Source organism: Bemisia tabaci, chromosome 3, assembly GCF_918797505.1.
Source record: "Bemisia tabaci chromosome 3, PGI_BMITA_v3".
In the NCBI taxonomy this organism is placed as follows: Eukaryota; Metazoa; Arthropoda; class Insecta; order Hemiptera; family Aleyrodidae; genus Bemisia; species Bemisia tabaci.
The window spans coordinates 33029139-33044392 of NC_092795.1; the positions used below are offsets into that span (position 1 = coordinate 33029139).

Sequence of the window (15254 nt, forward strand, 5' to 3'; positions counted from 1 at the left end):
TTTACAGTGGGTGCAGTTAAGTTGGCATTTCTTCAAATGTAAAATCAGCATTTGAAACTTGTTGGACATGTTTTTAACATCATAAATGCTAAATTAACAGCTAATTTTTTCCGTGGGCCTGGGCTGGCGTGGCTGGCTGGAGGGTTGCCGTGGTCCCAACTTGGAGTTCCCATACAAAAATAGCAACCCTGCTAATCTATTTGCTCCCTATTCATGCATGGAGAGTTTGACTATAGATATACAGGTAAACCCTCAACGTAGCTTGGGACATCCCCGCCATTACGGTCTGAGCTTTGAGAGCTTTTTTTGAGCTCGAGAATTTATTACAGAGAAAACCAGCCGCACTAACGTGTTTCTCGTAGATTCAAATTTTACGTAGGAATCAGTATTTAAGTCGCAGATCTCTAACACTTGCCAGAATTCCATCGACGCAACATATCGTCGCCCCTCTGGCCCTCGGCTTAAGGGCGTATCTCGATTTCTACGTGACCCCTGTGCTCCGTTTCACTCTTTGCTTTTTAAGGCTCTTGCGAAAATCTAGATACGCCCTTACGTCAGAGAAGCGACGATTTATGCTGCTTCATCTCTCTCTCGCTCTCTTTTACTTCATTCTTGATAAATGTTTGACCATTCTAATGGGCTTCAAAAATATTGAGCGTTCACCGCGCTAGTAGTGCACGCACTTTCCGGCCGTTTTCCATTGACCGTGTTAATAGTGTTGTAATACTAAGGCCCGCGTTGCTTCATGGGTATGGTCGCCGCATTTTTTGCGCGGGGGGAAGCAATTTTCAGCTTTTCCAATTTGAATCCTCAAATTGTTGTTCGAGGTTATGTTCTATTGTTTTGAACCCGACAATAAATCGAAACTTTAGCAAATACGATCAAACCAAAGGAAAATGATCGATAAACAGCGTGTTTGCTACGAACACCTTAAAGTCCGACTCTTCACCACTGCTTTAAATGAGGAAATATCGATAATCGATCATTTACACCTCGCTACTGTTAGAGAACTGACTCAAAGTGATTGAAAAATGGCAGCGGGGCGATGACGTGCCGCGAAGATCAAAGCGTGCGAAACAAGGAGCGCGGCGAAATACGCGCCATTTGATTTTCATAAATTTTAAATTTCCGCTCGCTCATCCACCGCGAATTTCACGGCGCTTGATTTCGCATCCCCTACCGCACCGCCACCCTCTCCGCCCTCCCTCGCGCTCGTCCACCCCAAACGAGTCATTAAAAGAGTAATTACTCCGAGTTGTTTGACTCCCGCCAAAGAAAAACTACCCTTTTGCCAGATCGACCGGGTTTCCATCGTTTCAACGACTGAGTGCCGTGAAATTAGCGCGTCGATACGTATTCGTTCAATCACTCAATGATAGGATAGGATAAGGAGAAGGGATATAGGGGTAAGAGATCAAACCCACGTAGAAAAAAAATCGTTCGACGTGCATTAAGAGACCGTAAATATGGACCTCTTTGCAAATTTTGAATTAAATAGAACAGATAGATTCTAAGATATCGCTGTAGACAAATTTGGGGGGCGCCTGACGGAGGGACACACATTTTTTCAAGTATGGTTATTTTGACTCCTGGGACCTTAAAACGTCTAGAAATGATGAAAAAACTCCCCCCCCCCCTTGCATGATGACAATTCTTCCTCTACCCTAGGGTAGCGAGAAAGTGAAGATATTGGTTACAATGACCGAATTTCAGTAAATAAGGATCACCAAAGTTTTTGTTTGGTAGTGTAACTGAATCATGCGGAGTGGAAACTGAACTTCCGTTCACAGGGTGTCTGCCGTTAGGAAAAACCAGAAAATATCAAGAAATTCAATTCAATCAGGAAAATATCAGGAAACTAGGTCATGGATCAGGAAATTTCGAGTGCGTCAAGCATTTTACAGCTACAGCCAGTTATACATATGCACAAGAGAAACGTTTGATTCAACCCATCAAATATATGTTGGTTCGTAGAAACAAACGAATGTCACTTTATTCGTGCGAAAAATCGAAAAGTCTCTCGGGAAATATGAGAAAAAATCAAGAAAATATACGGAGAGTCCAAAATGAAATTCTAGTTGACACCCTGGTTCAGATAACGGTAGTCCTCCGTAAAATAAAAAAAAATCGTTTTTGGAGATCCGCTAATTTTCAAAATTTTACGCGCAAGTGAGTTGAGTGTTTTTTTGAAAATAAAAATACCACTCATTCCCACAATCGGTTTGATTATTAAAAACTTTGGTCACCCTAAAAGAACTTGTGTTTCTTATAAACCGAAGTTTTTTCCCCAGTGCACCGCACAGTGCAATTCTGGAGCCGGACACAAGGGTGGTGGAAAGCTCTGTGATTCGAAGCTCAGGGTGGAAGTTGGGAAGTAAGCAATGGCAAGGCGTGAATGATCGATTATCGATATTCCATCCGAGGCTATGGTAAAGAATCGATTATTAAGGTGTTTGTTGCGGACACCCTGTTCATCGATCCTTTTCCGTAGGTTTAAATAGCAGCTCATTCGATATATCGCAAAGCACGCCACGGCACCGAAAGGAAGGGACGATTGTGGATTGCCGAGGTGTCGGGCAAGAAGATCTGGATCTCGGCCCGGCAACCGACACTAATCAGAAGCTCAAGCTTCCCTTGCTCCATCCAATCACCACCCCTTCATTTTGATCCAATGTTGTCGCTTCACGCGATATAATTTTTATGATCTTTACTGAGAAAAATACTTCGTTTAGGACAACCGAGCTCTGATCCATAGCACCAGGACTATTCATCCATGACCCTTTGACCCGCGTATCAGGGTGTCTACAAGTCCGGAATTTCCTGAAAGTCCGGAAATAGTACCGATTTTTTAAGGAGGTCCGGAAGTACTGAAGAAGTGCGGAAATTCCGCAAAAGGTCCGGAATTTTTTTCATTTTTTTGTCATTTTTGTCTCAATTCGAGCGAGAAATTCAAATTTTTGAAATTTTTCGAATTTCGTCAAATGGAGGTACTGAAAAAGTACTGAACTTTTCTATTGAGACTTTTATTCAGTTACTGAATTTTTGGGGAATTTACTGAAAGAGTACTGTATAAGTACTGACTTTTGGCCCACCTGTTTTAGTAGACACCCTGCGTATACTCATCCACATGCCATATATAACTTGACACAGAAGTTTGATTAATACGGAAGTAAAACACAAAATAACCCAAGCCTTCGGTGGACTCTGGGGTTTTTCAGTCTTTCCATTGTTCTCTGCGCTAAATTCACCGCAAACTGTACCAGAATCAGCACAAAATCTGGGTTGGTATGTGCTTCACTTCTTATATTAACCAAAATTAACACAAGAACACAAATATTTTTATCAGCTTACAACGCTTTTCACATTTACGTGTCTAGCTTACAACGCTTTTCACATTTACGTGTCTTCTTACCCACAAGCATAAAAAATTTCACCTAAACCACGAAATGTGAGCATAATTGATTTTAAACTCACATGGCTCAAAGGCGGATGATAAACCTATATGTTTAAACAATTTATTTTTTTTTTCGGCCAAAAATGTCTACAGCGTGTGAAATCATAGAGGTGTGATTTTTCACGCATTTTCATTTATAACTGTCTATACAATGAAGAGAAAACGGTATTTTTGGCCGAAACTTTGAGGGGCTGTAACTCTGAAGAGGGAGGGGTTTTTAAAACACTGTAGAACAAAAAAGTCTCACTTTGATCCCCAAAATCGATCCTGAAAGTATTGCTTTTAACTCGAATACACACAGCTTACTTAACTCCTCACCTAGATGATCCAATTTGGCAATAGAGCCACCTACCCCTTCCCCCTCCCCTCCCGGCCATTCCTCGGTGATTGGGTCGAAGGGGGGTGAGAGGGGGGCGTTCGAAGGTTAGTTAGAGTGCCTTTTATGCGCCTTTGATTGCGTCTTTTCATCTCCCCGCGCCCCCCGCGCGCGCGTGTGAACTCGCGCCCGCAGTCACGATTGGCACCCCCTCCCCCGATCAGGCGCCGGTTTTGCCTAATTCCGCGCCTTTTTCACCTCGTAACTTGCGATGCGCCCCCCCCCCCTTCCCCTCTCGCCAGGGGCCGCAATCAATCGGCTTTTTATTTTCTCGTCTCGCGGCACGATAGCGAGTTTCCCGCCAACCCTTCCGCTCCGGAACGCCCCTAATTTGTCGAAGGAACGTATCTCCATTACAATGTTGCCAAATTCGTTTAAAAAATCCATTTTTTCTGAAATTATGACAGTGCGATATCAGTCAAGTGGAAGCTTTTTGTAAGAAACGCCCAACAGTTCTTTGAAGAAAATACAAAATGAAAGAGGAAATTTTACATCGTTGAAATGTAATCATGTTCTTTCGTTCGGAAAATCGTCAAAATCGGAAGTATGAAACAGTACAATTAATTTTATAGGGGTTTTCCAGTTTTTTTATTGATTTTATTGATAGGGGGGGTTGAAAATATTTTGATTGAATTCTTTGAAGTCGATTTACCTCTAGAAGTTTTCGGCCCAACGCTCTATTCTCGGCCGTTTCCGAGGAAAAGATAGTGGATGGTTGTTCTGAAACACCCGATATAATCTAACTTTCATTTGCTATGTGTTAAAAATTCTCGATGATATCTCGTTCACTTGCTTTCCCAACAACCTGACGATATCTTTAAAGACGAGACATGTAACTTCTTTCTCCTGTTCAGACCCTTTCTGCAAGTGGCCCATCTTTGACCCAACTTTAGTATTTTCATGTTCGCCATTGTTTTACCTCGAGATCTGTTCCACTTTTCTCCACAGGTTTCCTTCCAGCAATCGGCGAGGATCGAAGTATTCTCCGGATTTCACTCAAAAGTTATTAGAATAGATATTTTTTTGTTGCAGATTCCGGTGAGATGTCCAGATGAGGAAGGTGGCATCGATGAGCTAGGTATTCATCGCGGGCCAAAGCACCTCCGGAAAAATAGGCAAAATCAACCTAATTTCGCCCAAAATGCTCAACACAAATGAAAATAATACAGGTAAGGAAATCCATGACCCTCTGAATACACATAATAAAACAAAGAAATTGATGAACCAGAGGTGATGTTTTTAAGTTGAATGTATCCCTTAATAGAGAATTTGCAGGTGTCAGAAATGTGATGAATTTCGTGTTTAAGTGGAAACTATACTGAGTGAACTGAACACGAGGATACTCTTGGTTCATGAATTGAATAATTATTGGAGAAGATACGTCAAAATGATCTTTGCTAAAATACGTGTGTTTAAATGGGAAATGCCGCCAGATGACGTCACTGGGCGGTGCATTTTCTCACTTTTAACTCTATTTTTATACTATTTCCCATATCAAAAAAAATTATAAAGAATACTGTGAAATCAGCTCTTTAAGCACTTTCAGATGAAGCAATAAAACATTTGCATGCAAATTCTCCATTATTATTCGTCCAGTACCTAGTAATGTACTTCTAGTAAATTACTTTCTGGGTATTTAATTTCCTCACTAAAGAGAATGTTTGGTTCATGAAATTCCTAGTAGATAGGCGGTTTTGAACAGGATCACTAAAGATTTGTTCCCTCTGCAAGTGCCATTTATGTTATATTTCAGGTGATCGCCATTTTTTTTTCGCAAACTGATTAATGCCGCGCGGTCTTGAACGGCGCAAAAATTGCGAGTTAAATATCCTCCGCGAACTGCATTTGCCTATGTGAGAAAAAAGTGCATTTCCGCCGATAATGTCATAATAAATGCGACGAGCAAACGTGATTTATCCGTTTCTCGGTTAGAAGAGCGGTTTTAATGAGAGAAATTTCATTTTTGAAGAGATTTTCACGCCTCGGCAGGAAACTTCGAGCCGAGGTTTAAATCAAAATGAAATCGACGGAAATCGAGTGAATTTGCGGCAAATAAGCCTCGTAAACGTGGAAATGACTTTTAGGAAAAGGCTTCAGAAAAAATCGTGTTTCCCTTCGATATTCCTTTAATCTCTTTGAACAGGTTCCTAGATTATCACCGGCGGGCCTGAAAGTCAGGAACGAGCCTCTCTTTTCAGTGTAAAAAAAAAAAAATTGCGAATAGACATACGAGTCCTCTTATTTTGCGAAATCGCCCGAATACGCACGAACGTGTTTTAATTAAGCATCATTTAGTTATTTTGTTCATGATCTTTGTAAGATAGGTTTTTTAAATCCTTCCTAATGGGGTCTTTAGAAATGTAGCATTGTACCCTCGTCGCCTTAACATTGTATATTTGTCTTTTTTTAAGCAAACAACAGAGAAAGAAAACATGGAAAGAGAGAACGTTTATTCTTAAACATTCCTCGATGCTCCGAAAAAAAGATTGTGCGCCCTTGAAATTTCACAATTTGTTTTTCAAAAGTCATTTTTTCAAAAACCGTTATTCTGGTAGTTATAAAATTGATAGACAAAGCTACAGACATAAAAGACAAAAGGGATTTGGAAGGGATCCTATTGGTGGGAGCGGATGGTTGCAATGAAAGAAGATGGTACATAGATTATTTTAGACTAACTAACGGCACACTGGAAAAAAAACACATCGGATCTAGAGTCCAGACTCTTAAAAACATCGACGAGAAAAAGTATACTCTTGATTCAATCAGAATCTACCTTAAATCAAGAACCAAGCCTCTTAATTTAAGCGGATTTCGTTTTGATTCAAGCAAAAATCCGATTGAATCAAGAGTATTTTTTCTTATCAATTTTTCAAGAGTCTGGACTCTAGATCTAATGTGTTTTTTTTTTCCAGTGCAACTCACGAGAGATCCCGTGGTTAGTCCATCATTTTCTTTCTTATAGAAACAAACCATTTCAACCAATAGGATCGCTCCGTACTATCTATGTTTATTTGTCTATCGCTTTGTCTATCAAATTCAAAAATCAGCCCGCTGAAAAGCTCGATTTCGATTTTCAGATACCGTCATGAGCCCTGTTTTGCGGAGACGACGCAGCCTCGCGATTCCGTTTGAGCGAGGACTCGGGCGGCTCCCTCACGCAACCGAGTTCCTTCACTCCTTCCAGGAGCACCTTTAATTACATTCGGATTTGAGGGCTTTTCCACCCTCCCCCCTTCCCCTCCGCCGGCGGATCGTTCAGGAGGGTGCCTCGGTTATTAAAATAGGAGCAAAAATTATTCATGAACTTTTAATTAAAAAAGTGCCGACTAAAACAGTGGGTATTAAAAAGCGGCCAAGAAAACTAATTAGCGCTTTCTTAGAACTTTTTTTCGAACGGCGAAAGATACCCCTCGGTCCTCGGTTTCCGGCCGTGTTCCGGGAGATAATGGCCCTTTGTGCTCCGGCTCGAAGCGAAAACAACGTAATTCGCTGTTGCTTTGTATTCTGGGTTACGCGGTTTTTGTTTGTAGCGAAAATGTAGTCGCGACGCTCCGACTGGAATTTTACGCCGCCCCCCCCCCCCTCCCGTTCCGCCATGGAATATATTCTATCTTCTCCCCGCTGGAATAATTGAGGACCATGCCGGAAGAAGGGCGTATCTCGAGATACGCCCTTTTTTCAACATTCTGCTTTTCTGATTCTACGTCGAATAGTGAGAGTATCCTCCAAGTTTGAGAAAAATCTGTCGATTTGTTACGTGAATAATTGACCTGTAAAGTACACCGAAGATACGCCCTTCTTCCGGCCAACGAACTTTCTCCTCTTATTTACACATTTTGCCTTCCGTGATATGGATTTTTACCTGTTTTCTGGTGAAAGAAGTGTCACTTCCATTTTGTTCTCATTAGAAGGAATAGTTTTAGCCGAATAGAATGATTATTTATTCATTTTTATTTACTGTACATCACAGAACGTGAAATGTGAGAGTTACGATTTATTGCACATATTACATTAGTAATGTTAATGCAGTCCGAAGCTTTAAGTTTCGGAGTTGTTCGGAGTTGCAAGTTTATAAACAAATTCTCGTGACTCTATGTATGTTTGATGTAAGATACACAAGTACGCGATAGTGAAATCTCCCAAATGGCTGCTGTGATGACGCGCCGCAGCGTGGAACTTCCTACATATATCAGCCACCTTACTCGCAGGCGCGAACGTATACTTCTCGAGAATATTACGAAAAATATTGCAGAAACTTTGCAACATCGGACAGATCTTAAGTTTTTTAATCAATAAAAGTGGAAATCTGTCGCATGAACAACTACAGAATATTCAACATGGGTTTTTTTATTGAAAATGATTACCCGACGAAGCGCTTGGGGGGTTGGAGTGGGAAGCGGTCAAGGGGCGTACCTTATCTGAGAGTTAATTAAATTTGGCAACATTATAAGATCAATGAAGCTTAACAGACAAGAGCTTACAGAATTTTCATCAGATACTCTTGAAAAATGACAAGAAAAGTTCTCTATAGGGGCATTTTTTTTTTTTTTTGAATGATTAAATCGACGCATTTTCCATCCTCATAAAATTGGAGCATTCGGTGATGAAGGTTTGGCCATTGAAAAGTTCATTTTTACGGACAATGTATCAAATTATTAAGCAACACTCGGTTCAAACATATAAGGAATTCCACAGTTTAAAATGACAACCAAAGAAAAGACAATAATTTTAAGAAGAAACCGCTATACCAATAAGGTTCATTTCTGGACGATTGGCAACACAGCATATCCCATACCGTTGGAAGGGGGGGGGGGGCAAGATGTAATTGATATTAGACAAACAGAATCCAATGGGTGCAATTCGTAACCAATTGAATGTTCGACCACCTTTGGAGACCCTCCAGACTCAATAAGGAGCAACAGCGGATTATAACAGTTTTCCGACGACAATAACAATGCACTTTTCTCATGTACGTGCAACCGGAAAAGTTCAGTTTTTTCCGCTAATAAACCTCCGATTTTAAAAAACTATAGCTCGTTAGAAAGCTGAAGAAATTCTGCAGAAACCGTTTTCTTTGATTTCCTTTAAATTAATTTTGTCACGAGATACAAAAGAAGGAAATCAACTTAGTAGTGAATTTAGTGTCTTCAGCAATCACAAGTGCGCCCAGAAAAAGCTGGGTTTCTCTGCAACCAGTGACCCGATCTTTAAAAACTTTGGCTCGTTAGAATACTGAAATGTATTAGCAGAAAGTCATTTCCCCGATTTTCTTCTTTTTCATTACTTTATGAGTTATCGAAGAAAAACGATCCTCTTTTTTATCGTACATACAAGGATTCCGAAAGAAGGGCGTATCTCTGGCTTACTTTGTCCAATGATTACAGAGGGCAAATTATTTATTTCTTTTAAACTTTTAATGGATTTCAAAGCTGTAGGATCTAGTTTAAGAGAATTGACTTTGGTTTAACCAACTGCTGCATTTCATTTTTCGGGACACCATTTCAAATCTTCAAATGCGTTTTTCTAACGACGCTGAACCTTGTACATACGCCCTTCTTCCGGCATGGTCCTCAATTCATACTCGAGCAATTACCTGAAGTTTTTTTTCCGATTTTTACAAGTTTTCAGCGTTCCGATGCAGCATTTAGTGCGGCCAGCACTACATAATCGCGCCATTGGTTGTAAAGTTTTAATACATGGAATGTTGCTCGCTTTTGTTATCCAACTGCAGTTGCCACGAAATTCAGTAACGTTTTTATTTAAGCTCTATTTCGCTCCCTTCCCTCTCTACCCCTCCCTCCCCCTCGCTCTTCCCTGTCCCTCGAATAAGGGACGCTGATTCGCTGCGCGAACGCGACGCGTTTTTGAGCATGCTCGAATAAAACTGTGAATGGTGCCGGGGTGTAGCTACAGGATTTTAAATTCATGTTTATTTTGACTTTTTTTAAACTCGAAAATGTTTCCCTCTTTTTTTTCAAAAAATTTGTAATTTGAAAATTGTGGGATGAAAGATTGTTTTGTAAATCGAAAGTTAGGCCGGTTTTAACTATTTTTCTTTTGAGTTTTAAATCCTTACGAAAAGAAAGAAAAGGCACTCACACTTGAAAACCTGACCTAGTCCTGGTAGTAAGGATCATTGAGAAAAGACAAACATTACGAGCTTAGCCATCACAGATTCAGACAGAGACGGAAGCAGCAGATCGGCAACACTTGCTTCTGTCTTTCTAAATCTGTGTTGAATAATCGATTCTTGTCGAGGCATCCACCCCCTCCGTGAATCGATACATTTCCATAGGTTTAAATGGAGAAAAAGCAGTGTTGCCAACTTCCTGGATCCGCCAGTGAAGGCGACGATCAAATGACGCTGTTCGCATTTAAGGTTGACATTTTTTTAACTGGAGCTCATTGAGGTTTGATGTTGTCATAGGGTTATACATAGGAATTTATCTATTAATATGAAATAGTGATAATATTTTCTTAGCTTGGAATATATGAAATTTTGAATGAGATTTTTGTTGGGAGGATTGCTTAACTGTGTCTTTATTGGGAGGAGAACGATTTGGTTTCAGATTATTGCTTGGGTTAAAGAAGAAGAAGAAGAAGAAGAAGAAGAAGAAGAAGAAGAAGAAGAAAGGAAGCATTTAAGGTTAGCGGCAGCTTCGTTGCATGAAACCTGAAAACTATTTATAAACAAAAAACTTGACAACTTGGCTACAAAATAAAAAGGGAAAAAATGATAAGGGAGGCTAGAACGGCACAGCCGGGCGGAGGGAAGGGGTTGACCGATAAAAAAAGTAGGAGAATCAATCAGCGAACACAATTTGAAGCAAACAATAAAATACACGGGTAACCCCGAAGAAAATATGCTGGGTTTTTCTTCAATTCCCTCCCGCCCCCTCGCGTCCCCTCCCCGCCCCGCGCGCCCGGGATCCGAGGGCGGGCCGATAACTGTATATTATATCCGCCGGCGGAAATTGGTTTTTCGATATTATAATGGTATATTTTTGTGTGGATCCGCTTCGGCTCTCCCGGTCCCGGTGTGTTTAATTCCAGCGCCGCAGAAATAACATATGAAAATTGGTTCTTTTTTATGTTCCCCGCTCGGAGTCGCGGGAACGGACCGATTGACTTCCCCCTCCCCCCCGTCTCCTTACTTCTCCATCGCTCTGCCCACCCCCGCCTTTGCGGGTCATATCAGCGGGATGAATATCGTTTATCTCTCTCCTCCGCTCTTATTACGACCGCCTTTTTCCCCGCGTCGAATTTGCTCCTGTGTCTAATTGGACTACATTCTCCAATAAGGAACTACTATTTTTGACTATCTGTAAAAGGACATATCTGCGTAAGGAAACTAATGGCGATATGTTGTTTCAGAAATGAGCCAGAAATAGTTGTTCCTTATTTTAAAATGAAGTCTAAAAAACAGGCCTCGTTCTGCGTCCATCGTCCATGTTATCCCTGATCAGACGTGCACGATGACTTTCTTGATGCTGCTGCAAATTTATTTTTCATCGAATTTTTAGCTGCTGCGTATGCAGCCTATAACGAATGATCGAGAATTCGAAGAAAACCTCCAGTTCCCTCGACTCGTGATAATTTTCTCATATCAGAGTTGTGGGATGATGCAACTATTCGCACTCAATGGATGTCCGGGTTGTATAAGCGAATAATTGAAGGCGCACACCTATGCCTCTGCACTTGAAGCAACGAATAGCGGATTCTTGAATAGTACGACGGAATTATAGGCATCGTGGCGCCTTGATGCAACTATTCGCACTCGATGGATGTCCGCGTTGCATACGCGTAAAAGTGAAGGCGCTTACATATGCCTCTGTACTTCAAGCGACGAATAGCGGATGCTTGAATAGCACGACGGAGTTGTAGGCATCGTAGCGCCTTGATGCAACTATTCGCACCCGATGGATGTCCAGGTTGCATACGCGAAAAAGTGAAGGCGCACACATGTGCCTCTGCGTTTGCATAATTGAAGCAACGAATAGCGGATTCTTTCCTAGCACGGCGGAGTTGTGGGCATCACAGCTCCTCGATACAACTATTCGCACCCGATGGATGTCCGCGTTGCATAAGCGGAAAAGTGAAGGTGCACTCGTATGTCTTGAAGCAACGAATAGCGGATTTACGGCAGAATTGTAGGCATCGTAGCGCCTTAATGCAACTATTCGAACTCGATGAATGTCCGGGTTGCATAAGCGAATAATTGAAGGCCCAGACGTGTGCCTCTACAATTGAAGCAACGAATAGCGGATCTGGTAAGGAGAACTCGAATTCGGGAGCGGCCCGACACAGCCTGAGAGTAGAATCAAATAAGTTTTGCTCTTGGAGCCATCGTTTTTTAAAAAAGTGACTTTGGTTATTTTAAAACTTCAGCATGTTTTCTGAAGCCCTCATACTCTTGGAAAGTCGATTTTAATAGTGGTCAATCTTCGTTTTCAACAGAAATTTTTTTTTGGCCTCTTTTATCACTGGAAGTTAAATTTTTTGTCCGTACCGTAGACCAACTAAACAGGCTTGTTTTCCTATCAATACGTGCGATAATAATACCGTTTTAAGTTTTTCTGCACTCATAGAGCTATATTCTTGTAGAAGAATAAAACAAAATATCCTTCAAAGTTTTTACTTTCAAAATTTAGCCCCCAAATTGCTCTAAAGTCCGATTTCTAGAATTTTTCGCCATCATTTTTCTCCTAAAAAAGCCAGGAAATGTAATTAAGCGCTTAATTTTAATTAATTTCTTTAGAACTAACTTAGAAGATGTGGTAGACAACTTTTTTAAAGAATTTCTACAGGTTTGCTCTTTTTAAAGCTACAAATTGTACAATTTTTTACTGGTCTACGGTACGGACAAACGGGCTACGGTAAGGACGAAGAGGCATTCGTAAATATTAATGTATGCAAGGGCCGAATTATAAAGAACTGAAATTCATTGGAGAATAAACTGCTAAGTTATAGCATAGCTTATAAGTGCCACTTTTATAAATAATTACAGGCAATAAAGGTAAAAAGAGTAAGTAAATCAGTTTTTCAAAAATAATGAACTGCTTTTATTTTAAAGTAAACGCATTAAATAATTAGGGACAAATCTTAGAAGCTGAGTTCTTAAAACAAGCTTGACAACGTTAGAACGTTTTAGGTGCACTTTTACAAAATAAGAAAGAAAACAAAAAGGTAAATTTATCGAAAATGTGGTCACAAATCACCTTAAATAAATATTTAAAGGACAATAAGAAAAAAATAAGTTAGATATTAACGAATAAATATTAAACGAATAAATTGCTATGAACTTCAGACGAAAAAGAGGACTCAAAGTTCTAAAAGAAAAAATGAAAAAAATAAAAAGATGGCGATCCTTATGCAATCATCGAAAAAAAAGCCTCCTTCTTCTAAGTCGCGTCGTACTAAAAAAAAATACGTCTCTCTTTTTTTTTAAATTCCAAATTTTGGTGATAGATAAAATAAAGTAAAGTGGGATGATCTATCAAACAGCGCACCGATTTTCGGATGACTTTCGCATTTTGTCCGTACTTACCGTAGACCCGGCCGCATCGCGCGTCAGCTACGGGCTACGGTACCGGACGGCTACGGGCTACGGTACGGACGGCTACGGTGCGGACAAATCGTGTGATTATTGGCAACGGTGCTCGGGCATATGCACGCATGTGGTTGAAATTCTGGATTTGAGGTTAAGATATCAGACCGTATCAAAAAATACCAAAATTCGAGAGTTTGAAGTGATTTATGCATTAAAAAGGTAGGTATACGGTAAGGACATCCTAGATGGTCGTTAAACCTAGAAACTCATAAAAAACGGTCAAAATTTACTGTTTCATTGCGGTTTTTTTCCTCTGCTCGACATCAGCGTGTGATAGTCACGATAACACAAAAAAAGTAAACAAAGTTCATAAGTGCTGCACTCTAACGGACGAAATGATGCTGAAAAAAGGGGGCTACGGTACAGGACGCGAATTCCGCAGACAACGCTGCTTGACGCAAAGACGGTCAATATTTTCACTTATTTGGATGAATATAACTGAAAATAATAAGTTAGGTACAAGTTGAGTGTGAATTTACAGCAGAAGTGGAAGCATTTAGATGCAAGATGATGGTTATGAAGCGTTAAAGTTGCGCACTTGAGTCGCAGACAGGCTACGGTACAGGACATTTCAGCTGTTTAGGGCCAAAATTCTGATATTAAATGGCAGAAACTGCCTAAAGCGATGTTGGGACCTGATTAAGCGTAAAATTTTGAACAAATTTAAAGAAAAAAAAGGTCAGATTTTTTCATTTTGAAGGGCTAAAAAGTCGGGAGACATGGTAGAGCAAAACTTATTTGATTCTACTCCTGACCGGGAAAAAGGGAAAGAAGCTGCGACAAACGCAGGGAACTTAATATATTTTTTATTCGCTCATTTTTAGAGAATATGAATCGGAAGCCGGGGCCGGGCCGGGCAGAAGCACGCGCGCCGCCCCGACCCCTCCCGTAATGGAATAATAAATACATCCATTTTTCAATGCCTTTCCAATTTCGTCTTCGCCTCCCCCCGCGCGGCCTCCCCAGGCGGTGACCTGCCGTGGGCCACCGTCCGACCAGGAGACGCAACAGCCGCCTCCAAAGCTCCTTTTATTTCAAACGAAAGTTGCACTTTCCTCCTGTCTTGCCGCTTTGGGCCGTATTTTTAGTCGATTCCTTATGAATTAATCTCGTCGTTCTCCTCATGAAAGACCGTGACTACATTTTGATATTGCCGAATTTCTCCTTGCAAATTACATTTTCATTAGGAGAATTTTGAGCATTTCTAACTACAAATTCCACCGATTTTTATTCAAACGAAAGTTGCACTTTCCTTCTGTCTTGCCGCTTTGGGCCGTATTTTCAGTCGATTCCTTATAAATTAATCTCGTCGTTCTCCTCATAAAAGACCGTAAGTACATTTGAATATTGCCAAATTTCTCCGCGCAAATTACATTTTTATCAGAAGAATTTTGAGCATTTCTAACTAAAAATTCCACCGATTTTTCATCCAATCTCACGCAAAAATTTTTGATGAAAATTTCATAGGTATATTCTTGTAAAAAAATAAATTTTTTTGAGTCAATTGGACGTATTTATGCTAAAAGAAACTATGTGCAAGTGGAAAGAAGGGGTGTGCTCGTACAAGCTGCATAAGAAACAATCTAAAAGTGGATAGAGTTCCTTTTGAGAAAATGGAAAAGCGGGATTTTACATGAAATCAAAAGGAACTGGAGCGCTAATCCGTGAGCCTCGGGCATGTTACAAGAGCGTTGTAGACAGGGATCATCAGTTAAAGAGTTCCGTCACCGATCTCCCCGTCGTGCCCCGTCTCGATCATTGCCGCTGACGTCACTGGCGCTTTTAAACTCCCATTCATTTTCATGGCCCTCAAC

The 15254-nt window shown here is 40.6% G+C and overlaps 1 long non-coding RNA gene across 2 annotated transcripts in view; it reads left to right on the forward strand.

Annotated features, from left to right (window-relative positions):
• The window catches only part of LOC109043868 (uncharacterized), a 161711-nt gene that overhangs the window by 107727 nt on the left and 38730 nt on the right, over positions 1–15254 (forward strand). For both annotated transcript variants that reach the window (XR_002010238.2, XR_002010239.2), the window contains exon 2: positions 4863–4999. This is a non-coding gene — a long non-coding RNA (uncharacterized lncRNA). The remainder of the gene's footprint in view (positions 1–4862; positions 5000–15254) is intronic.